We start from the raw sequence: 26,837 nt of genomic DNA on the forward strand, positions 1-26,837 counted from the left end.
AGTGGCATTTTTTTTTTTACAGTTTCTGCAAGTCTCTTTAATATCTGACTTAATGGGAAACAGCTGGATTCTCCCAGCTGCCTCTGCAGGCAATACGGTGCGGAAGGTGCTTCTGGTTGAAGTGTCAGGAAAAATGTGCCACTGGAGTAAGGGGGTGGATTTTCTTTCATAGTCTTTTCAGGTAGTTGTAGATCTGCTTCTTTGTTACTGCGCCAAAACGTGACACGTAGTGGTATCTTAAAGGTGAATTTCCACGTGGAATCTGAAACCATTTATCCTCTGTTTGCCCTTAAACTACTGGTCTAACTTGCTTTGTGAACGGATCTCTTACCCAGGCTTGCACTGTCATGCATGGGTCCTTGGGAAGATTCACAGAGCTTCACAGTGTTTCCCCATTGTTGGCCCTTTTCACCATCATACAATATCAAAAAATCAAATTTGATAACACGGCCACGGATCTCATCAGAAAAGTCTTCAAGCTTAGGATGGCTGTTACAGTTTTGCAGAATTCTGATTTTTGCTTGAATGCTCAAATTTTATCATTGGCAACAAATACTGTCATTGTTTCCCTTGAAATGACAGGCTCACTTTGTTCATTTTCCAAGAAACGTCTGTCAAATACCCAAGTCTGAATAACCATTGTTTGTTTGTCATTCTTTCAAGTAAAATGAGATTTCATTCCCTCAAGTAAAAATGGTACTCTCTGCAAAAAAAAAAAAAAAAAAAAAAAAGTGGGCAGATCGACTTGCAAGGCACACAATTCCACAGGTGCTTTCCTTGGGACAACCGTGCCCCTCGTGTGTGCACTACAAGTGTTCTATGCCAGCTTGCATTTAATACAGTTAGTACATTTTACTGCTTCTTCAAGGACAATCTTAAGGAGAATGGGTACTTTTAAGAATTTGCGAGTGTGTGTGATGGAGAAGCAAATGACTACAGTTTGGAACCATTGCGTGTGTCGTGCAAAGGCCCCGTAGCTTTACCCACCAATGCTTGTGACTGTCAGGGCAAATGCTGATAAGATAATTTTGACCTCTTGAACTCCCATAAAGGTCTTGTGGGATTTCCAGCCTGCCTGGACTATACTTTGAACACCTGTAGATGGAAGCATCTTCAAGCCAGTGGTGGGTATGTTATCTCCTTCTCTCTTAGCACGGCTCCAAGTCCCCGTGGGCTGGGCACCCAGCAGAAGTTCCATTAGTGCTTGTTGACTGAGTGCTTGGCATCTCTGTGACACAAGGTTAGGGAACAGAGTCTGGACAAAGGTACTTGTCATGGGGGTACATGTCATTAATGCCCAGAGCCTGAGAGATACTCCCTGGAGGTGGGGCAGTGCCCAGGCATTGGTATTTTTTAAATATCTAAAGTATTTACAAATCCTGCAACAAGAGAACTAACTACAGGGCTGTTAGGCCAAGAGCAGAAGGGCAACCTAACTATAAAGGGTGGAAACCCATGGGTATCTCTTCCCTTCCCTGGCTTCTGCTTAAAACAATCAAGACAGAGCACCGTGACCTTGGACCATGAAGTCTTGGACATTGTCAGGTGGCTTCCAGAATGGTTCGAGGAGGAAAGGGGAGGGAGGTGGGCTCTCAGAGGCCCTGGAGGGACTGGGGTGCTGGCTCCTCCCGGGGGGTATTGGAATCAAAGGGGGATGGGATCTTGGACCAGGAACAGATGGGGCCCGAGGGCAGATGCCTTGGTTCTGCTACAGAATTTTGGAGCCACTCTGGGCAAGGTGCTGTTCATGCAGTTCTGCCCTTCAGCCCTCCGCTGGGGGTCTGCCTGTTCTTCTCACTCTGAGAGAGGTCTCCCAAAAAGTCCAAGAACCTTCTTCTCTTTGGCCCTGCTTCTTCCCAAGGGAATCTTGGCAAGTCATGCAAGTGGGAGTGATTCTAATTCCATTCCCCACCTCAGGGCAGCCTCCCTGCTCTCTAGCCCTGGGCACTCTCTGTCCAAGCACAGGGCTCGAGGCCTTGAGCCCTGCAGGCTCCTCCACCCATCTCTGAGTCTCCCTCCTGAGCACATTTCTGTGGCTGTGAAGGGGCAGAAGGGGCCAATGAGAGCAAGGCGATTTTTGTTCCTGGTGGTGCTTGTAATTTCTTTTTTTGCAAGTGTCTTGTGCCCTCCAGAGAGCAACTCGGGGCTGCATGTCTAAAAACCATCCCTGGTGGTTCTAATGCATGGCCAGGGCGAGAACCTGGTTTGGTTTGTTTGTTTGTTTGCTTATTCTTCATTATTGATTATTCAGTAGGAAAACCAGGGAAGATATTTTGAGATCCAGGTGGAAACCAGAGATATGTACTTCATATGTGGTTATGCAATTAAAAAAAAAAAGCAGTATGTTTCTATGTAGTTACTTATATAGATTAGTAAGCCAGAACTGTAGTTGAAATTTGGCTAACACTTTCATTGATTATGTTTGTCTTTCTGTGATCAATACCAAAGAATATATTAAATCTTGAAGACCAAGTTTCTCAATAGCTGTGTGGGCTTGTAAGAAAAGTAGCATTATTTTATAATGTTGTGGAGTGTAGAGAAAACACTTTAGGGTTTCTGCAGGCTTTCTGAACAAATTCTGCTGAAACTTGGAATTTGGTTGTCTTAGCGGGCTCGGGCTGCTGTAACAGAACACCACAGGCTGGGTGGTTTAAACAACAGAAATGTATTTCTCACAGTTCTGGTAGCTGGGAGTTAGAGATCCAGGTGCTGGCTGATTCACTCTCTGGCCAGGGCTCCCTTCTTCCTTGCAGACGGCTGCCTCCTGGGAGGACAGAGGGAGTGAGCAAGCTTGCTGGTGTCTCTTCTTATACAGACACTAATGCCATCATGGGGCCCCACCCCAGCAAGCTCATCTGGCCCTAACCACCTTCCCAAGACCCCATCACCAAATATCATCACGTTATGAGTTAGAACTTTAACACAGGAATTTAGAGGGTGGGCAAGAAGTCTGTCTATAATACTGGGCTAAAAACAAGCATTAGATGCTAATTTACAATCGTGAAGATAGTGAGACAACTCTAGAGAGGCTTACCTCTCTAAGCTGGGTGTATGTGTTGACATTTCAGCCAGGAGTGAGGCCTGGGCTTGGAGACAGCTGACTCTAGGTTATCTGCCCTGGAGGGGTAAACAGTTGGCTCTTGAAAAACATGGGTGTGGACTATGTGGGTCCACTAACATGTGGATTTTCTTCTGAGAAACTTAGTACAGTTCTATAAATGTATTTTCTCCTCCTTATGATTTTGTTAGTACATTTTCTATTCTCTAGCTTACTTTGTTTACAGTATGCTGTATATGGGGTATTTACTGTATATTTACCATATACTGTAAGAATATAGTATATAGTACATATTTCCAGAAAGTAAGAGTAAGGATCCAAGCTGCCTGCCACACAGTCTCTGAGGGGCAAGGGTATTTTCCCTCCTTGCAGGAGAAGAGGGCCTATAGATCCATCATTCTCCATCTGTCAGCCAAGTGGCCTCCTCTGCTCCCTGGAGGCCTTCCATCCGGCTCTCGTCATGTCACCTGGCTGGAGCAAAGAGGGGCCACAGGCTTGTTATTTACTGTAAGATCATTAACAAGAAATCTGTTTCAGATTCAGAACACCTCATATATGCATTTAGAATAAAATTAATAAAGATGCATGTTAATAACAAACCCCAAAGTGTTAAGTAATATTTACTGAATGTTGGTAACCAGGCAAAATACCTTCTAAGTAGAAAAAAATAAATAGAACCAGACGATTAATATGATGGCAGTTGCGTGGTGACAAACATGGTGATTTTAATTTGTCTTTTCTCCTAAAATTGTCTTAAAGAGTGTATACTAATTTGACAATGGAAAGAATTAAAAAAGAAAGTATGTTTTTTGCATGAGGGTCATAATAGAGAGGATCTCTGTCTTAGTTATGCATTGCTGCATTACGAATTAAGTCAAATTTAACAGCTGAAAACAACACATCTGGATTATCCCCCAGTGCCTGTGGTCAGGAGTCTGGGCCCAGCCGAGCTGGGTCCCCTTGCAGCCCCATTCCAGGCCTCCCACCGAGGGGCCCCAGATCCCCATGACCTTAGCAGCACAATAGGTAAGTATTTCAATATTGAACTTGTAAAGAAAATTGTATTAATTCATGAAATATGTTTGAGTGCCTTGTGGTTCTTTCCTGTTCTTCTACTTTGGAGTTTTGTATACGATTTCTAGAACGTGTCTCTGTGACTGTTAAGGCAAAAGCTGAGAATGAAACAGAAAAGCTCCATTTGGAAACATAAAAGCTATCCATGCAAAAGCAGTGCCTTTTACCTGGAATCTTGGTGACAGGAGCTCTCCCAGCCTCTGCTCCTTACCTCCCTCTCCAGCAACCAAGACCTCTGACCTCTACACACAGGAGAAGCCCCTGGGAACTCCTCCAAGTTCCCAGCAAGGCCTCGAGGGACTCGGCTCCTGGGCCTCCCTTCCCAGTCCTCGCTGGGCTGACCTGCCCCTGACCTAGACCCCAGTGGGCAGTGGGGACAGGACCATGAAAGAGCTCATTTTCCCCATCATCAGCTCCTTTCCCTCTTTGGAGGATCCCCTGGTCAGCCCAGAGGGAGACGCTTCTTAATGTATCTGAGAAAGCAGTGTGGGTACCCTGAGGGTCCCTCAGGGTCCTACCACCTTGGCAGCACAAGGAGTATCAGGTGTGCACAAGTGTGGTCGTGTCTGTGAGGCCTCCAGGAGACCTGAGCTGTGGAGGAGGAGCGGGAGGATTCCATACATGCAGGGACTGGTTAGTTCAGCATCTGGGGGTCCTGAAAAAGCTTTTGGGATCCAGAGGATATATGTGTGCATTGGAGTTCATAAACAGAAACTAGTCATGAGGGGCGCCTGGGTGGCGCAGTCGTTGGGCGTCTGCCTTCGGCTCAGGGTGTGATCCCAGCGTTCTGGGATCGAGCCCCACGTCGGGCTCCTCCACTGGGAGCCTGCTTCTTCCTCTCCCACTCCCCCTGCTTGTGTTTCCTCTCTCGCTGGCTGTCTCTGTCAAGTAAATAAATAAATAAATAAATAATATTAAAAAAAAAAAAAGAAACTAGTCATAAGCTCACCTTCTGGAAGCTTCGAAAGGCTACCGCTTGGACTCAGGATCATAAATCCTATGCCGGTGGATTCTGAGTTCTTAATTGTTAAGGAAATGTACAAGATTGTTAATAATAAAAATGGGGAATGGCCAAAGGTCCAAGAGGGGAACGTAGTGCACTTGATTCTGGCTGCTGATGCAGAGCAGGGGTGTGTTTGGAGAGCACTGTGGATTGCAGAGGCAGACCAGGGAGGTAGTGGCAGAGTGGGCAGGAACAAAGGGAAGCCTAATCACTGCCCAGGCTTTGTCCCAGAAGCCATCTGGAGATGGTGCCTTGCTCCCTGGGTCCTCAGCGCCTCTGCTGGAATAGATGATCTCGCTGGCTCAGTGACCCCAGCAGAAGCATTCAGTCAGCTGAGCCCGAGTCGTGTAACCTTTCCTGGCTACTGGGGAGTGAGGTGGGAGAGCGCTTGGCCTCCTCCAGCCACACAGTGGGAGGCAGAGCCTGGCTTCCACCAGACAGATAAGAAGACTGCTCCCCTGGCTGAGTATCCCTAAATATCAAATGTTCAGTACAGAGGCCAAGAGAGTGTGATTATTTAGTCATGCCTTTGAAATGACTGGTGAAAGAATTCTGTATATATATGTATATATGTTGCTGAATATTATATGTATATATAATATTATATATTATAATTATATATAGCAATATAGAACATCTTATATCCTACTTGATTTTATTCATTTTGAAAGAAATATCTCCCTTTTGGTGGTATCAGATACTTTTTTTTTCTTTTTAAGATTTTATTTATTTATGTGACAGAGAGACAGCCAGCGAGAGAGGGAACACAGCAGGGGAGTGGGAGAGGAAGAAGCAGGCTCCCAGCGGAGGAGCCTGATGTGGGACTCGATCCCAGAATGGCAGGATCACGCCCTGAGCCGAAGGCAGACGCTTAACGACTGCGCTACCCAGGTGCCCCGGTATCAGAGACTTCTAACTGAGAATTTAAAGATGGTAATTCCCACCAGGAAACCTTTTAGAGCCCATAGCAGAGAACATACAGTTTGGGAATGACCAAGGTTTATATCAGAGCTTGAAGTAAATACTGAGCTCAGTCTATTGGGGTTAACAGGGCATTTCCCCGGGGGTTATTGGGCTATATTGCCCAATGTTGGGATCTTCAGATAAATAAGAACATGGGCTATTAATTTTGGCTCCACATTTATTTTCATTTTCATTTATTTTTTAAATAAGATTTTGTTTATTTATTTGAGAGAGAGTGAGAGTGCATGAGTGAGTGGGAGGAGGGGCAGAGGAAAAGGGAGAGAAAGAATCCCAAGCAGACTCCATGCTGACCATGGAACCCTATGCGGGGTTCGATTTCACAACCCTGAGATTAAGACCTGAGCCAAAATCAAGAGTTGGACACTTAACCGACTGTGCCAAGCAGGTGCCCCTTGTGTCCACATTTATAATCACCTTATTTCAAGTTATTGTGCCAAGCATGGTTGACAGAAATGAAAGCTACTTGGTTCTGCACCCAGGGAGGTTACAGTCTGGTACAGCAGACAACACATAATTAGAACATTATAATGCGCTATACTTCTTAGCAGTATGCTGGTGGGTGTGAAGTCCCAGAATAGACTACTCAGTGTGTCTTTCCAGAGAGTTGATTTCATTCCATGTTAAATAATTTAAAATCAGATAATGTTATATTAAGACACTTGGGAAAAAAAACATTTGGCTATATCATGGAGTTGAATGTAAAGTATGAAGTGGATGTTGGTAAAAATGGTGAAATAAAGACCTCTGACATTTCTCTCTATAAAAGCAGTGAGAAAATTGGCAAATTGGTCAGAATCAGCTTTTTTAGAATTCTGGAAATTAACTACAAGCTTGCAGAAATTTGGGGAGCGTTTAAGACAAATGTCTGAATCTTGGTAAGAATGGTAAGCTTGTGGCATTTTATTGTGCCCTAATCCCACCCCCAGGATAGCCTTGAAAAATAGCAACCCACATTTGCCGTGAAAATCAGCAGCCTGGCAGCCACCTAGTGGAGCAGAACTGACCTGGAGCACTTCCAAAGACACATTACCAGAAAACTGTCATAATTTGACATGCTGGTAGTTCCTTGGAAGACCTCATTTATTAGGCTGTCTGTATTTGACCTGACTCTGAGCACACACAGTGTGAAAATCCTTTCCGGGGGAGCATTTTTAAAAACAGTTACAGGCAAGGTATCTGGGTGGCTCAGTGGGCTAAGCACCAGACTTGTTATTTTGGCTCAGGTCATGATCTCATGGGTTGTAGGATTGAACCCTGCATCAGTGGGGAGTCTGCTTGGGATTCTCTCTCTCCCTTGCCCTCTACCCTTCTCCCCATTTGTGCCTGTGCTCTCTCAAATAAATAAATAAATATTAAAAAAAAACAATTACAGGCAATTGATTACTATTGGGTCAAATAATAGATTAATTAAGAAGTTTAAGAGGAAAATCTGGGGAATATAATGTCCATGAGATATTGAAAATCTCTAAAATATTCCTGGAAATCTAGAAGGCCATGTGTAGGGTTGTGAGCATATTAAGGGCTATATGCACACTTAGGAAAGACTTGAAAAGGCTCTAAGCTCTCACCTCTTGCTGATCTTGAGTCTCTGCAAGCAGGAAGTAAAAGCTTTAAGAGTTGAGTTGTACAACTGCCTGGCTGAGTTGTAAACTGCCTGGCTAGGTATTGAAGGCATGTCCAACACATACAGAGCCCCTCAGCAAAGGCTGGGAACTTACTGGTTCCAGATCTTTAAGGCAATTTCTCTCCAACCATTAATGGACCACCAGACTAACTGAACAGAAACTTCAGTGTCCATATATGACAAAGAATACCTACTATGCAGGATTAGTTCAAAAAAGGCACTAAAACAAAACAAAAACCAACTACAACAAACAGCAAAAACAAAAAACCCTGGGGAGAGGGAGAATCTGATTTTCAGAATTGCCATAACATATTATTTGAAATATTCAGTTTCCAACAAAAAATTGTGAGACATGGAAAGAAATAAGAAAGCATGACCTAGTCACAGGAAAAAGAAAAGGAACCAAAAACTATCCCTGAGGAAGTCCAGATGTTGGACTTACTAGTCAAAGACTTCAACTATTCTAAATATGTTCAAATAATTAGAAAACATGTCATACTAAAAGAAAACATATGTATAATTTCCACCTCTTTTTTGGTGTTCTATATTCGTTGTGCCATCATCATTCTCTTATTTTCTTTTAATATGACATGGCCATGTATATATATAAATTCTGCAGTTGAAAATTGCAATAACTGAAATGAAAACTTCACCAGAAATGCTCAACACCATTTTCGAGCAGACAGAAGAAAAAAGCCAATGAATTTGAAGATAACTCAACTGAGATTATCCAGCCTGAGAAACAGGAAAAAAAAAGAATGAGGAAACATTAACAGATTCTCAGAGTCCTGTGGGCACCATCAAACATACCAACATATGCATAATGGGAATCTCAGCAGGAGAGGAGAGAGGAAAAGGGGCAGAAAAAATACTTGAAGATATATTGGAAGAAAACTTAAAAATCTGGTAAAAAAAATCATTTCATATTTTACATCAAATATATATAAATAATATAGATCTAGATTTATGAGTGCTCAACAAATTTCCAAGTGGTCAACAAACTTCAAGTATGCTGAATTCAAAGAGAACCACACCTATAAACATCATAATCAAACTTGCAAACCAGGAAGAAAATCTTGAAAGCAGTAAGAGAGAAGTGACTCATCATCTATAAGTGATCCTCAATAAGATTCAAAGCTGATTTCTCAGTAGAAACAATGGGGGTCAGGAAACTGTGGCATGATCTATTTGAAGTTGTGAAAGAAAAAAAAAAACCCTGTCAAACCAAGTTTCTATATTCAGCAAATTTGTTCTTCAAAGATGAAGAAATTAAGATATTTCCATATAAACAAATACCAAGAGAATTCATCATTAGGAGATCTGCCTCACAGGATATATTAATGGGGGTCCTTTAAGCTGAAATAAAGGAAACACCAGGCAGCAACTTGAATCTGTATGAAGAAACAAAAATCACAGGTAAAGTAACTAATAGATGCATATAAAAGAGATTATAAATGTCTTTTTTTAATCTGACCTAAAAAACAACTGCATAAAGCACTAATTAGAAATCTGTGTCAATGGCCACAAAATGTATAAAGATGAAATTTGTATGAAAATAAAGCCACAAAGCAGAAGGAAGGGAATGGAGCTTTATAGGAGCAATGTTTTATATACTATGAAGCTAACTTGGTATTAATCTGAACCAGATTGATATAAATCAACATGTTAATCGTAACCCCCTGAGTAACCACTGAGAAAGAACTTGGAAAGTATATAGTAAAAGAAACACTATGAAAATAGAAATGATACATTAGGAAATATCTATTTAATACAAAAGAAGGTAGTGGCAGAGGAATAGAGCAACAAAAACATATAAGAAATACAGAAAACAAAAAATAAAAGGGTAGACATAATTCCAACCATATTAGTGATCACATTAAATGTAAATGAATTAAGCAATCCAATCAAAAGGCAGAGATTTGGGGGCTGGATCAAACAAAACAAAACACAATATTCAACTATATGCTGTCTATAGGAGACATGTTTTAGATCCAAAGATACAAATTGATTAAAAGTAAAAGAATGGATGGGGTGCCTGGGTGACCCAGTTGGTTAAGTGTCCAATTCTTGGTTTTGGCTCAGGTCATGATTTCAGGGTTGTGAGATCAAGCCCGGTGTAGGGCTCTGTGCTCAGTGTGGAGTCTGCTTGAGATTCTCTCTCTCTCACTCTCCCTCTGCCCCTCCCCTCACTCATGCTCTCTATCTCTCAAATAAATAAATAAATCTTTTTAAAAAGAGTAAAGGAATAGAAAAAAGATACGTGATGAAAACATCAAAGATAAGAAAGATGGAGTGGCTATATTCACTGGGCAAAACATACTTTAAAAAATATTACTAGAGGAACACCTGGGTGGCTCAGTGGTTAAGCATCTGCCTTCGGCTCAGGGCGTGATTCCGGCATTCTGGGATCGAGCCCCACATCGGGCTCCTCTGCTAGGAGCCTGCTTCTTCCTCTCCCACTCCCCCTGCTTGTGTTCCCTTTCTCACTGGCTGTCTCTCTGTCTGTCAAATAAATAAATAAAATCTTAAAAAAAATATTACTAGAGACAAGGAGGGTCATTTTATAATGATAAAAGGGTCAACTCATCAGTAAGATGTATCAATTTTAAACATACATGCAACTAACAGCAAAGCCATAAAATACATGAAGCAAGACATAATTGAGGGAAGAAATAGACAATTCAACAGTAATAATTGGGAGACTTCATATACAAAACTCAATAATGGATAGGATGATGCAAAAAATCATCAAATAAAAGACCTGAGTATCATTATAAACCAAGTAGAACTAACAGACATCTATAGAACTTCCCACCCAGCAACAGTAGAATATGCATTCTTTTCAAGAGCGCATACAACATTCTGAATAGACCAAATGCTAGGCCATAAAACAAACCAAAATAAATTTTTAAAGGTTGAAATAATACCAAGTATATCCTCTCACCACAATGGTATGGTATACAGTTGCAAATCAATAACTGGAAGAAATTTGAGAAACTCATAAATATGTAGAAATTAACAATATATTTCTAAATACCCAATGGATCTAAGAAGAAATCACAAGTGAAATTAGAAAATACTTTGAGATAAATGAAGATACAACATACCAAACTTATAAGATGCAGCTAAAACAGCTCAGGGGGGAATTTACAGCTGTAAACACCTATGTTAAAAAAAAAAAGATCTAAAATCAAATAACCTAATCTTCCACTTTAAGACACTAGAAAAAGAACAAACTAAACCTAAAGCAAGCAAAGGAAGGTGATTAATAAAGAACAGAGTGAATATAAATGATGCAGGGAACAGAAAAATAATAGAGAAAAATCAATACAATCAAAAGTTAGAAAGATCATCAAAATGGACAAATCTACCTACCTTGATCAAGAAAAAAGAGAGAAAATTCAAATAACTAAAATCATAAATGAAATAGGGGATATTATTACTGACAGACATAAAAAGGACTATAGAGGAATATTATGAATAATTGTATGTTAATAAATTAGATAACAGATGAAATGGATAAATTTTTAGAAAGATACAAACAACCAAAACTGACTCAAAAGGAAATAGAAAATCTAAATAGACTTAAAACAAGAAAAGAGGCTGAATTCGTAATAAAAAAACCCAAACTATTCACACAGAAAAACCCAGGCCCAGATTGCTTTATTGGTAAATCCCACCAAACATTTAAAGAAGAATTAATATCAATTCTTTACAAACCCTTCAAAAAGATGGAATAGAAAGGAACAAAGCATTCTATAAATCAATACATATATTTTTTAGAGAAGGAAAGAGGGTGGGGGAGGGTGCAGAGGGAGAGGGAGAGACAGAATCTGAAGCAAACTCCACACCCAGTGCGGAGCCCTATGCAGGGCTTGATCTCACAACACTGAGATCATGACCTGAGCTGAAATCAAAAGTCAGATGCTTAACCAACTGAGCCACCCAGATGCCCCTATAAAGTCAGTATTATTCTGATATTAAAACATGACAAGGACGTCACGAAAAAAGAAAACTACAGACATTATCTTTTATGATTATAAATGCAAAATTCCTCAACAAAATACTAACAATCCAAATCGAGCAATTCCTAAAAATATTTATATACTTTGACCAAGTGAGATTTGTCCCCAGAATGCAAGCTTCATTTAAGATCCAAAGAATAATTAATGTAATACAACATATCAATAGATGGAAAACAACCACTACATGTTTATTTATCAGCTGTCAATAGATCAGACAGCAGAAAAACCATTTAACAAAATTCAACCCCTTTTCATTATAAGGCATTTAACAAACTAGGAGTAGAAGGGAACTTCCTCAACTTAGTAAAGACAGCTACGAAACAAAACCCAACAAACAAAAAAACGAACAAACCCAAATCTACAGCTAACATCATCCTCAATAGTGAAAGATTGGATGTATTTTCCCTAGGATCAGGAACAAGACAAGGATGTCTGCTTTCACTATTTCTATTCAATATTGTAATGGAGATTCTAGCCAGGGAAGTCAGGCAAGAAAAGGAAATAAATGGAATCCAGATTGGAAAGGAAGAAATAAAAGTTTCTCAGTTCACAGATAACATAACCTTATAAAAAACGAATTCTAAGGAATCCACAAAAAATTGTTAGAGCTAATATATGAGTTCATCAAGGTTGCAGGATACCAGCATAATATAAAAAAACCAAACCAGGTATATTTCCATACATTAGGAAAGAAAAATACAACACAAAGTAAGAAAACAATTCTACTTATAGCAGCATTAAGAGGAATAAAATACTCTGGAATAAATTTAACAAAAGGAGTGTAAGCCTTGCACATGGAAAACCACAAAATACCATTGAAAGAAATTACATAAAACTTAAATGGAAACACAACCCACATTCACGGATCAGAAAGCAATACCCTCCAAATAGATCTACAGATTCAACACAGTCCTTATCAGAGTTTGAGCTGGATTTTTCACAGTAATTACCAAGCTGATCCTAAAACTCATGTGCGAAGCCCAAGGTACCTAGAATAGCCAAAATAATCTTTAAAGGGGAACAATGTCAGACAACTCACATCTCCCAATAATTTCAAAACTTATGACAGAGCTACAGTGATCAAGACAGTGTGGTATGGGCATAAGGAGAAACATATAGATCAATGGAATAGATGAGAGTCTGGAAATTAACTCTCACATTTACAGTTAGTTGATTATTGACAAAGGTATCAAACTAATTCAATGGGCAAAAACGAGTCCTTTCCACAAATATGCTAAGACAACTGGATATCCACACACAAATGAAAGAAATTGGACCCCAACCTCATACCACATGTAAAAGTTAACTCAAAATTGTTTAAAGACCTAATGTAAAAGTGAAAGCTATGAACATTTTAGAAGAAAGCATAAGGTAACATTTATAACTTTGGATTTGGTAATGGTTTCTTAAATATGACATCAAAAGCACACAAAACAAAATAAAAAGTAAATAAATTAAACTTCATCAAAATTAAACACTTCTGTGCTTCAAAGAGCACCATCGAGAAAGTAAAAGCTGGGGCACCTGTCTGGCTCAGTTGGTAGAGCATGCAACTCTTGATCTCAAGGTTGTGAGTTTGAGACCCATGTTAAGTGTAGAGAATGCTTAAAAAAAAAAAAAGCCAACCCACAGAATGAGAAGAAATATTTGTAAGTCGTATATTTAACAAGAAAATTGTATCTAGAATATAAAAAGAACTCTTACAACTCAGTAATAAAAAGACAAATAACCCAATTATAAATGGGCGAAGAATCCTATAACCCACGTTGGAAGTGAGGTGAGTCCAGGATCCCAGGCAAAGTTACTGTGATGAAGATTAACTTGTTAGTGTTGTATAGACCATGGGGCATGTTTCCTTCTAAGTTGTCAGGACGCATCAGCTCCATCCTTCAGGCTTTAAGAGGCATGTCAATTGGGCACACTTCCAACTCAAGCATGCTCAAGAGAGGCCTCCTGGAGCCCCTCAGCTTTAATTCCCAGCAGCAATGTGAGTCAAATTCATTCTGCTAAGCTCATGAGCTAAGCAGGGTAGCACAGCTGAGGGGCCAGTTCATCTTTCCCCCAGTACGTGCAGCCACAGAGATCCTGATCCCTTCCTGAGCCATGGCATGCTGCTAAGAATAGTGAGAGTACAGTATATGTGCCTCTGAACATCTTCCCATGGAGTCATGAGTATTTACAACCTTTCCTGGAATAAAGAGATCCTCAGCCTGCAGTACTTCTTTGAGAATGCCCTGTGGTCTCTCTCTTCAAAATCCAGCCTTAAATTCCTCTCCTCCAGGAAGCATATCATGATTTCACCACAGCCCTCAAATTGAATTTCTGGAATGATGAAACCTGACTTTGGCTTATGAGTAGGTCAGTGCTGCTTGAAAAGTACGTCTGCTGGGCTATATGTGGGAGGACTCTGGCCCCAACATTTCTTAGCCTAGTTATTATCCCCTTTTTGGATAAAATAACATATGACATGAATATTAGTTATAACTCTTTGCTTGTAAGTGACAAAAACCCAACACAAACTTGAGTAGTACCTGGGCTGATGGATCTAGGGATGTGGTGCTAAATAACATCCTCTCTTTTGTGGCTTCTGATCTCTTTTAACATTGCCTTCATTCTCTTCTCTGGCATACTGGCTTTCTTCTAGAGCATGGTCCTAGAAACTTCCAGGATTGCCTCCTCATGTATTTGCTACCTGAGAGGAGTGGGCTTTCCTTCTGACTCCCAGTACAGAAAATTCCTGGGAAGGGCTCTGATTAGCCCAGCCTGGGCCCACTGCTCACCTGTGAACTCATTACTGTGGCTGGGAGGTGGGTCAGACTACACTGATACGGGGAGGGGAAAGTCCTCCAAAGAAAGAGGGGCCGTTTTTAGAGGAATGGGAGCGGTAGAAGCGGAAAAACAACTGACGTCTGTTACATGATGCTGCCTGGATTCTTTGACGCTGAAGCTGGTCGGGTTGATAAACTCCTGGTATAGCAGACCAAGAGTGATATTTACTATTTTTTGCCTACACAATGCTCATTCACCTTTTCCATAACAACCACCCCAGTTTCCTCTGGGGAAGTACTCTACTCCTATTCCCAGCCCATGTGTTGATATGAGACCCCAGCCCAGTGAGGAGTGGGACACATGACCCAGACTGGTCAGTTAGCACAGACCATACCCTGTGGCCACCCTTATGGTTCCTATGAGTGCCTTGAGGGCTGAAGCTGTGTGTCACTCAGTTCTGGGTCTCCCACAGCAGTGCTTCCCAGACCTGGATGACCTCGCAAACACCTTGGGGCCCCTCCTCAGACGTACAGGATCTGTAAATGTGGGGCTGGTCGTTGGCAGCTATCTATCATTTATCTGTCTATCTATCTATCTGTCATCTATCTGTCTATTATCTATCTATCTATCTATCTATCTATCTATCTATCATCTATCTATCTATCTATCTATCTATCATCTATCATCTTTTTTTCTGGGCATTTATATTTTTAATAAGCTCCCTTGTGAATAGGGATGATTGGGTTTGGGTGTCATTGCTTCACCATGTTTGCACACAGTAGGTGCTTTGTGGCTGCTGGTATACTGGAAAGCTTGGGTCAGTTTTCCAGGTGTGATCATGCTAGCTGTCTTTGAGTTGCTCATGGGAATAGAACTGCCAGGACCCCCTTTGTGTGTTTTGAGGTGGTCCTGCTACTTTCAGTTGGTGATCCAGGTCCTCCTTTTTGGAGACATGACACTTGCTGATGTGAACAAGGCCTCCCAATTCCAGGAGCTGGCAGAGCCCCAGAGGTCTGGGACACTTGAGAAGACAGTCAGCTTGAAATGGGCTTGCCGGGTTAGTTCCAATCAGGCCAGGATGACTCACTTTGAATGTCAGGACCTTCTAAAATTAATCTGCAACCACATCTAAAATCAGCACCTTGCACAAAGTCACCAGCTCCCTCCTTGCCCCATGGAGGGTTTGGGAACCTGGGGGAGCAGGGACTGGACCATCTCCATCTTTCAGCCCCTCAGACATTTGTCTGAATTTAGACTTGCTAACAGACAGTTTTCCTTCTGCTTTTTCTTTTCTTTTTCTTTTAAAATTCTTTCCCTTCCAATTGCAAGCAAAGGCTATTTTTATGGCCAGGGGTTTCATTTCTCAAAAGGAGGATGACAGGCAGTAGATATTTTAGTACCATGTCCTTAGTTCTTATTAATGGAATTAAGGTACAAACTTAATCCAAAATATTCAGAGTTTTTTTAAGTTTTTTTTAAAAATTAAAATAGTTGTATATAATCATTGTAAAAAAATCAAGATTATACAGAAAGTTCTAAAGAAGAAAATAGTAATTATTGGAAATTTATCATCCAGAGATAAATAATTGCTGGCGTGTTTGTGCATGTCCTCCTAATGTTTTTTTTTAAACAAATCCTTAAATTTGACCAATTAAAAAAATAAAAATGCATAATTTGCATAAATGGTAAGCCCAAGAAAGTCTTTGGATTCTTTGTCCAAGACATTCTCCTGGAGGGAAGAAATCAGATATTTAGAGTCTGTACATCAATGTTACTCTTAAACTGTCTTTCACTTTCATAGTCTGTTGGCTAAATTATAAGTGAGAACCTTCTGGAAGGCAGTTTGGAGTTATGTATTGAAAAAAACAGTCATGCTTACCCCTTGAGGCAGCAAATGCATTTTAGGAATTTAAGCTAGAGCAGAGCTTCCCAAACTTTCTTGGTTCTTGGTGCCTTCAGTGTCTCAGAAATTTTTTCACAGCTCTTCCTAGGCCAAAAGAAGTATGTAATAGTTCCATTTATTAAGTAGTTATGTCCAAACAACTTAAGTATTTATGTCCTAACAACTTAGAAGTCAACACAATTTCAGATTCTCTCTCACTGGTTCAGTTAAATCATCAGCCAAACAGGAATAATGATGATATTTATTCTCTAGTGAGAATTAAATGAGTTTGACAGCATCCTGGCATTTGATTAGCACTCCATAAATATTAGCAATTAATATTAGTGGCTAATCACTTAGAACCATGTTTCGAACATGTAGTTCACAGGAGGAATGAGAGAGGGCGCCCGTGGGTACATTCTGAGCTCGGGGCTGTCTCAGGAGCCTCCCGCCCCTGTCTCGCCCCCAGGTGGGCAGACTCCTCACCGTTCCCTTGGTTCCTCTTCTTCTCCTCCCCGTCTCCCTCTTTACATTCTCTCCCACCATTCTGCTTTTCACACCAAAGAGGAATAGGAAGTGAGGGTAATGAAAAACAAAAAGGAAAAGGACCTTTTCTTGTAGGATAAGGATGTCTCCTGATTGAGTGGGCTGATCTTGGATATGGGCTCTTCGAGGGCAGCCAACAGGGCTTCCTATGTGTTCTGTGTAGAATTCCCTGGAGAGTATGCTTAAGGCTTGAACTAGCTCTTGTAAGATCCTGGTCCTGGCGTGACTGACTCATTCTGTAATGGAAGGGTCTGACTGCCCACTTCCCTGCAGTGCCCATACTGCCCACTCCTGGAAATCCACCAGTCCAGCTGCTCCTTGGAGGTGGGACCAGCCAGGGGATGGTGGCAGAGGAAAGCTAGTGACAGTGGATTCTCCTTAGCCTTAAGCTGGCTCAATTTGTAACATCCCTTGGGCATGAGGCTCAAATAAGCTAATTCCTCCGGGGGAATGCTTGAGGTGGACCTTGCGTTCCCATTTACACTAGGCAGGACTCTCAGGAGATAAAGTGGCAAATCTAATCATCACCATGATACAACAGCTGTTAATTTAGCACCTACAATGAACCAAGAGTGATATCTTTTACATAACTTATCTCATTTAATAATAATAAATACCATGTGCAATATATGTCATTTATCTCATTTTGCAGGTGAGGAAACTGAGAATCAAAGAGGTTAAAATTTGTCCCAAGTTCACACAGATGGCAAAACTATTATTGATCACAGTTTGTCTGTCTTGAAGATTAGTATTATGAGATCTGAGAATATTATTTGAAGGGTTGATGTATAATCACAAAAAATTGGAAAACAGACTTAATTTCCAACAATAGGGTATTGATTACATAATGTGTAATAACATCCATACAATGGAGTATTGTACAGTGAGTAAGATTGACAGTGTGGTATTTATTGGCATGGGGATATTTTCACAGTATATTTTCAAAGAGAAATATATAGTATGATTCTATTTTTGAAAGATAAAACAAATGTTCTAAGACCTTACAAATATTGCTAGGCAAAAAAAAAAAGTCATGTATGCAAAGAAAGATGTCTAGAAGTATAAATGCCAAAATGTTAGTCTTAGAAGACCTTTGCAAAGGGGGATTGTGGGTGACTTTTACTTCCTCCTTCATTATTCGCTTCTGTTTTCTAGTTTTCCTAAGTATCCTTGTGTTACTTATTATAAAAAGACAGAGGTGATGAGCACTGGGTGTTATATGCAACTAACGAATTGTTGAACACTACATCAAAAACTAGTGATATACTATATTCTGGCTAATTGAACATAAAAAAAAAAGACAGTGGAAAAGGGAATATCAGTCTGGAATTAAGGAAATTCTGTATTCTAATGCCAGTTCTGCCTCTGACTTATTTTGAGCAAGTCCTTTTCCTTATGGGTTTTGGCATCTTCATCTGTAACATGAGTGATTGCTTAGTAGACAGGAAAGCCACGAGAGTAAAGACCATGTCTATTTTGTCCTAGAAGTGTTTGTAACAGATGCTGTACTCAGTAAATAGTCAATTAATGAATAAATAATGTGTGGTGGGTAGGAGAGTTACAGAGACATGGCATACAGCAGTGGTCTTCAAATGCGATCCAGAGGCAGAATACCTAGAGGTTGTGGGACTTTTTGTCCACACCATGAAAAAATCACAAGACTGGTCTCTGTTACATTCAATTCATCAGCTTGGGAAGTTGGTTCAGCTCTGGGCCTAATGTAGAATGGACTTGAGTTCCAGTCCCTATACTGCTCTTTGCCAGCTGTGAAATCTTGAGGAAATTATATATCTTTTTCTGAGCTTGTTTTCTCATCTGTAAAATGAGAGTAATAATTAACACTTAGCTCAGGGTTGCTCTGAGTATTTAAACACTCTGTTTAGAAATTAGTTCAAAATGGTAGACTAAAAACTCTGGCCACTTTTTCCTATCCCAAATCTTAAGAAACACCAGAAAAAAGAAATTTATATAATCCATAAATGTTCTGACAAACAAGAAGGGGCAACCTCAGTGGAACTGAAATTGTGAGGAATTGATGAAAGCAAAAAAGATGGTGAAGTTGGAAGAATGAAAGCAGTGTCTGAAACATGTGAGGGAGAGACCACCATGAAAGGTGGGAGGGGCTTTGAAGGTGCTTCAAGCTTGAAGACAGTGAATGTGGGGGTGGTGGTAACTGACAGGGTAATGGGCTGAGATGTTGCAGTAGGAACAATCAAGTCAACCAGTTACTTACTCCTCCCACCCCATCTTCTCCCTTTAGCCAAACAGCAGCATCAGAGATATCTGCCTCCATCATGCAAATGTGGGCACTCAAGCTGGAGAGGCAAGGCAACACCTAGGAAGAACAGACATCAGTTTGTTTATCAGTTTGTTTCTTACCCTCTATCATCTCTCCCATACAATGACTGGAGACATCACACTATAACGGATAACAAAGAATCTCAAATCCAAGATGAGTGTACAACCAAGAACCACTGGACACTGAGACAAACCACTATAATGACATAGGCACAGAGTACAATAAACAGAAATACAGGCTCCCAAAGAAACAGAACTAGAAGCGCAGACAGATTAAACATTTAGAATGAGCATAAATATTCTCAGAGAATTATTAGAGAAAGTCTGAGATCTCAGAAATAAAAAAATAATAAAATTCTCAAAGGCATCCTCAATAAATGGGCTATGAACAGGTTGGGCATAGGTGAACAATAGCATGTAAATGAGCTGGAAGATCAAATTGAGAAATTCTTTAAAATATACTGCAAAAAAAGAGAAAGCATGAAATACAAGTTAGGATATATGAAAAGTAGATTCAGAAGTTTTACTATCCATCAAATAGAGGTTCCAGAAAGAAAAATAGAGAAGAGAAGTGAGGAAGACTGAAATAAGTACAGAAGGAAGTTTCTCAAGTTGATGAAAAACAAAAGTCTTCATCCTGAAAGGGTCCACCACATGATAAGCAGACCAGAAATCTTAATATGATGAATAGATATGCCATGGTGAAATTTGGAACATGAAGGATAGAGAAAAGGAAAACAGATTACTCATGAAGGAAAGCAGATAAATGTCAGATTCAACTACAACACTGCATGCTGGAATATCTTCAAAGATCCAAGAAAAAAATGATTTGAACCAGCCTAGCTATCATTCAAGTGTGAGGGTAAAATATATAAAGACAATTTCAGGCATCCAAGGATAATTAAATTAATTACCTTCAGTTTTTTCTGCAAGAGGATGTACTCCAACACAATGAAAATAAATCCAAGAGAAAGGTATAGGATTCAAGTAACAGTGATGAGTAAAGAAATCAGTAGAAATTGTTGATGTCTAAATAAGTGTTAACTGAAAAAAAAAAAACAACAGCTTTGCCATCTGGAATTGAAATCCTAAAATGTATCATTGTAGGTGGGGAGAGAGGGGGAGGAAGGAAGTATGAATGGAGCAAGGTCCCCGAGGTGTGTAGTGGGTGCTCATGAGAGGCACTATACGTATATGGGCCAAGAAAGGAAAGACGATAATGATCATATATTGGAGCTAAAATTTAAAGGTAAGCACTTGAACATCAGAAATTAAATCAAGAAGACCCAGTCCAGTTAAATTAACCCAATAAGTTAAACTGACTTATGAAAAAAACCCAGCAAATCAGGAGGAAAAGAAGTCTCCCAAATGTAGCTTCATACTGTTTCTAAGGCAGATAGCTGAAACAAAATGACAGAGACATTGAAAATGAAGGGGTAGAAGATATGGTGAATATATGCTGACAAAAATGGAAGAATGTCTAATGATATTAACATCAGAAAAAAAATGGAAGATAAGGCAAAACAAATGTTACAAGGGATAGAAAAGTTTATAATGATATAACAATTATGAACTTTTATTCACCTAACTACCTAACATGAATACATAGAAAAGAAAGCATACGTAAAAAAATGGAAGCCATAACCAAATGGGGTTTGTTTAATAAATATAATAAATTTAATGTGTATTAATAAGTCCAAAGTTCAGAAGACTATAAGATATTTCCTGTAGATGCTGGAAGGGTATTTGATAAAATTCAATGTTATTAATAGAATAATTTAATGAACTAAGAGTAGATGGACTCCTACTTAACATGATAAAATATGTATATACTGCCACTAAGAAGGGGAAGCACTAAAAATGTTTCTACAATGGTTAGGAAGAAGAGAGGCTGCTCCTTATCAGTAATATTATTTAACATTGTTCTGGATATATCAGCTAACATAATTGAACTGGAGAATGAAATAAGAGCTCTAAAAATGGGAAAAAAGTAATATTATTTTTACTTGTAAACATTATTGTTGATTACTGGGGAAACTCAAGATAATTTATTGGAAAATTATAATACATGATAGAGAATTCAATAAATTTGGTATGTACAAAATTAATATGCAGACACACAATAAACTACATGTATATAAACAACAATCAAAAGTTACAACGGAAGAAATGACTTGACTTACAATAGCAATAAAAGAGATGAAATGCTAAGGTAGATGGTGTGAGAATTGAGTTAAATTGTGGAGAGACACACAGCTGGTGTTGCAAGATTGTTTGGTGTGTGGAAAACACATATCTGGTGTCAGAAGTGAGGTAGTGTGGTAGTAGCAAATTGAGAGTAGAAGAGACACACAGGAGAAATAAAGTTTTTTTGTTTTGTTTTGTTTTGTTTTGAAGGTAGAAAACCTTAAAATATTCCATTAAAAGCCCTAGTTGGAACTAATAAATTCAGCAAAGTTGCAGGATACAAAAATCAACCCACAAAACCCACTTGCATTTCTATACATTAATGAATAATCTAAAAAGGAAATTAAGAAAACAATTTCACTTACAATAGCATCAAAAAATATACTTGTACCCTGAAAGCTACAAAAAATTGCTGAAAGAATAAAGAAGACACAGATAAACAAACACATAAATTAAAATCCCTTGGTCATGGATGGGAAAGCTTAATATTATTAAGATATCACTATTACCCAAAGCGATCTATAGATTTAATGCAGTCCCTATCAACATCCTAACAATGGTTTTTGCAGAAATAGAAAAATCCATACTAAAATTCACATGGAATCTCAAGGGACCCTGAGTAGCCAAAACAATCTTGAAAAAGAACTAAGTTAGAAGACTCACATGTCTTGATTTCAAAACTTACTATAAAAATACAGTAATCAAAACAGTGTGGTACTGGCACAAAGACAGACATACGGAACAACAGAATAGAATAGAAAGCCTAGAAATAAACTCTTGCATATATGGTGCCAAGATTATTGAATAGGGGAAAAATAATCTTTTAAATAAAGGTGTTGAGAAAACTGGATATCCACATGCAAAAGAGTGATGCTGCACTCTTATCTTATACTACACACCAAAATTAACTCAAAATCAATAAAAACCTAAATGTAAGAGCTAAAATTTAGAAGAAAGCATAGGGGAAAAAGCCTCTTGACAATGGATTTGGCAATGATATCTTAGTATGACACCAAGAACACAGTCAACAAAAGTAAAAACAGATGAATTGGATTACATCAACCTTAAAAACTTTTGTGAATCAAAGGACACAATCAACAGAGTGAAAAGGTGACCTACAGAACAGGGGAAATATTTGCAAATCATATATCTGATAAAGGGTTAACATCCAGAATATATATATATACATATAAAACACCCAGAATATATATATTTAACTCCTACAACTCAACAAAAACAAAACAAACAACCTGATTTAAAAAATGGGCAAGGTGGGGGGAGGTCCTGGGTGCCTCAGTCAGTTGTGTCCTACCTTTGATTTCAGCTCAGGTTATGATCTCGTGGCCTTGAGATTGAGTCCCCCCACCGCAGTCAGACTGCACTCAGCAGGGAGTCTGCTTGAGATTCTCTCTCTTGCTCTGCCCTGCCCCCCTCAAATAAATAAATAAATCTTAAAAAAAAATCAGTCATGTTTGGGGTGCCTGGGTGGCGCGGTCAGTTAAGAATCTGACTCTGGGTTTCGGCTCAGATAGTGATCTCAGTGTAATGAGATCAAGCCTTGAGTCAAGCCCTGCGCTCAACGTGGAGTCTGCTTGAGACTTTCCTTCCCTGTCTTTCTGCCCCTCCTGTGCTTTCTCTCTCTCTTTCTCTAAAATAAATAAATCTTTTAAAAAATTGGGTAAAGGACTTGCATAGACACTTCTCCAAAGAAGATATACAAATGGCTAATAAGCACACAAAAAATGTTCAACATCACTAAATCATGAGAGAAACGCAGATCAAAACCACGGTGAGATACCATCTCATACCTATTAGGTGGCTACTGTATAAAAAAGCCAACAGTGAATAGCAAGTGTTGGTGAGGATGTGAAATTGGAGCCCTCGTGCACTGTTGGTGGGACTGTAAGACGATACAGCAGCTGAAACCATGGTAGGGTGGTTTCCCCAAAACTTTGAAAAGTAGACTTACCATTTCATCCAGCATTTCCATGTTTGGATATATATCCAAAAGAACTGAAAGCAAGTCTCAAAGAGATATTTGTACATCCATCTTTATAGTAGTATTATTCACAATAGCCAAAAGTTGGCAGCAATTCGGTTGTCCATGGATGAATGGATAAACAAAATGTGGTATATACACACAGTAGAACATTCTTTAGCATTAAAAAGAACAGAAATTCTGATACAATCTGCAACATGGATGCTGTACACCGAGTACATTATACTAAGTGAAATAGCCAGTTACAAAAAGACAAATAGCATACAATTTCACTTCTATGAAGTACCTAGACTAGACAAATTCACAGAGACAGAAAGTAGAAGAGTGGTTGCCAGGGGCTGGGGGAGGAGGGAATGGGGAGTAGTTCTTTATGGGTACGGAGTTTTGGTTTTGCAAAACAAAAAGAGTTCTGGGGATCTGTTGTACAACAGTGTGAATGTACTTAACATTTACGGAACTGTACAATTAAAGATGCTTAAGATGGTAAATTTTATGTCATGTGTATCTTCTTACAACTAAAAATAAAAAAAATAAACCAGAATGAAGAACTTTCTCACCTACCATATTGGTTAGAACAAAGTACGTTACATTCTTATAATGGACTATTGTGTAGCTATAAAAAAGAATAAGGAAGCCTTATGTGAGCTTCTGATAAATGTGTATATAAAGCTCACCAAGATATATTAAGCAAACAAAAACAAAAACCAAAACAAACACAAAATGACATGAATAATAATGTGATGGTATTATACATCTGGTGGTTTAAACACATAGCCACAGATTCTTTGACATTCCTCCCATAAAAAGGTGAAGTCTATGCTCCACTTTGTGAAATACAACAGAGCTTTGTGACCATTTTGACCATAGTGATTCTGTGTGATTTCTATCATATAAAGGGTTGTGCAACTTCTGCCTTCCTCAATCTAGCATTGGCTTTTGGAGACTGGGGCCTCTATGTCGTGAGGAAGCCCAAGTCACCCAGAGAGACCACGTATGGGACACATGGTCAACAGTCCGACTGTGCACAGTCACCATACGTGTGAGGGAAAAAACTTCTAAGCAATTCCAGCTCGCAGCCATTGGGGCTTTCCAGTTGAGATCCCAGACACCGTTGGAGCAGAGGAAAACCATTCCCCCAGAACCCCGCAAAACTCCTCACCCAGACTCTGTGGCTTTATACAATGGCTGTTATTTTATGCCGCTAAGTTTGGAGCATTTTGTTACCTGGCTATAAATACCTGGAAGTCTCCTTTTGTGGGGAGGAGGGGAAGAACACACGTAGGTGTACTGCACGCATGAACTATCTCTGAAGGGTCCACAAGAAACTGGCCACACTGGCTACTTCCCAGGGAGGGGACCTGGTGATGAGACGGGAAGGAGAGACACTACTCTTCCACTTTTGCACCTCTTGTAATACATGTTCCTGTGACCCAAAGAGGAAATAAAATGCAAAAGTACTGGAAAGGAAGAGACAAAACTGTTCTTGTTGGCAGAACAGAGAACACTACCTGGCTAACCAGAAGTGTTATTTTGGCAATGGTTAAAGTGAAGAAGAGAACTCAGCAAGCTGGTCAGGTTATAGTATGAGGCGAATGCAGCCCTTCCTTTGGTCCCAGCGACAATCAGTTTGAAAATGCTGCAACAACAACAATCCACCATTGGTGGTTCGTTTTCTTCCAGACTGCCCTCTAAAGTTCAGCTCCAGAATAGCCATCTTTAATCCTGTAACATCCCAGGTTGGATGGCTCTTCTCCAGAGTGGGCGGAGCAGCTGGGAAGAGGCCCGCCCAGGTGGACACAGGGAGGACATGTGGGGCCCCAGGGTGCAGGCAGCAAGGGGATGACTGTGGTCCTCCCTCAAATCTTGCTTACCCTGGAAGAGTTGCTGGTTTAGGCAGGATGGAAGCTGGTGGCATGGAGGAGGATTCTGCCAGCGGCGAGAGGCGGGGAGGCCACGCAGGGAGAGAGAGGAGGTTAATTAATCTCCAATGGGACTGCAGCCAGGGTCTCACTGGACGGGCTCTCCAGTGGGAACGGGCCCTCCTCCAGGCCTCTGTCTTCCCTGGCTGGAACTCATCAGGAGCCTCCGAGTGCAGGGCAAAGTCCAAGAAATAGAGGCTGTGTTCCAGCAGAAGGGTTAATGCCTAAGCCAGTGCGTCTCAACCTTCTGTAACCCCAGAACCACTGAGTGAGGAGGTGCAGCAGAACGCAGATGCCAGGGCACCCCACCCTCAGGAGTCCTCCTTGAGCAGTCCTGAGGGGTCTGGTATGCAGCAAAGCAGGGAAACCCAGCCCCCAAACTCAGGCATAAGCAGGGGTGGGGAGCTGCTTGAGTTGGAAACTAGGAAGTGTGTGGTTTGTCCTGTCTTTGACATCTCCTCACTCCTGGGGCCCCATCATCTGCTCTCTTCACCTGTCTCCTGACTTAGTCATTTTTTCATCATCTTCTCTTCATCTCCACCATTACTGATGGCAACAACCAATTAAAAAAAATTCTGATGCCCATGCCAGTGCCCCAGACCAATTCAATACAAGTCTCTTGGGGTAGTTCCCCAAGCTTGTGGTTTTTTGAAGGTCCCCAGGTGATCCAATGCGTAGCGAAGACAGCCATTACTTAAGGCTGACCCTATTGCCCTTGCCAGTAATGGGCTCAGAAATGGGCATGTGACTCGATTCTGCCCAATGAGACTTGAGAGGTCTTGGGGGTGAGGCTTCTGAAAATCTAGCAGTTCTGGAAGATTACTCAGTCATAAAAACGAATGAACTACTGATGCATGCTACAGCATGAATGCACAGCATGGTGAGTTACTGCTCACTGGTTAAGAGCACTCCATCCTGGGTGATGAAAATGTTCTAGAACTAGACAGGGGTGGTAGTTGCACAACACTGTGAGTATATTAATGCTGCTAATGGTAAATTTCATTACGTGTGTTTTACCAAAGAAGATGGCACCTCTCCTTTGTGTCACAGTGAGAAGAGCAGCCTAAGGAAGAAGCCAATAGTAAGAAACGCAGAGCAGAAAAATGGGGCAAACCTGGTCACATATGACAGGGTTGGGCTGCTGAATCAGCACACCCTGGGGTCTGCGGTACTTCCAGGCATCTTGTTATAGTTGATGATAAATGCCCTTACGGTTTCAGGCTGTTTGGGTCACGGTTTGATATAAAATGTTTTAGATTTCCTCCTCTAGTCCTTGACACTGGGTGACATCAGGTGGCCTCTGAGCCTGCTGACTGAGGCCACCTCTGCACGGAATGTCCACCAGCTCCCCGAGGCCACTCTGTCTCTTCTAGCTCTCCTGGGCAGTGACACTGTGGGCGCCAGACCTCAGTCTGCAGGAGCTCTGAGAGAATATCATGCTTTGGCCGTTGATTGGAGGGGCAAGTCCC

The 26,837-nt window shown here is 40.4% G+C and overlaps 1 long non-coding RNA gene across 4 annotated transcripts; it reads right to left on the bottom strand.

The window, feature by feature from the left end:
* Positions 1–721: 721 nt before the first annotated feature.
* Positions 722–25,402, bottom strand: LOC123779500 (uncharacterized). Of its 4 annotated transcripts, XR_015720790.1 has the most exons (5): positions 25,321–25,402; positions 19,199–19,300; positions 16,417–16,524; positions 3,035–5,013; positions 722–2,764 (listed from the first exon to the last, which is right to left on the bottom strand). It is a non-coding gene; the product is annotated as an uncharacterized LOC123779500 (long non-coding RNA). The 4 variants fall into 4 exon arrangements; XR_015720795.1 differs by having other exon boundaries at positions 722–3,117; XR_015720786.1 differs by having other exon boundaries at positions 722–3,529.
* Positions 25,403–26,837: the final 1,435 nt, after the last annotated feature.

Source organism: Ursus americanus, chromosome 1, assembly GCF_024610735.1.
Source record: "Ursus americanus isolate L20-20 chromosome 1, mUrsAme1.1.p, whole genome shotgun sequence".
Taxonomy (NCBI): Eukaryota; Metazoa; Chordata; class Mammalia; order Carnivora; family Ursidae; genus Ursus; species Ursus americanus.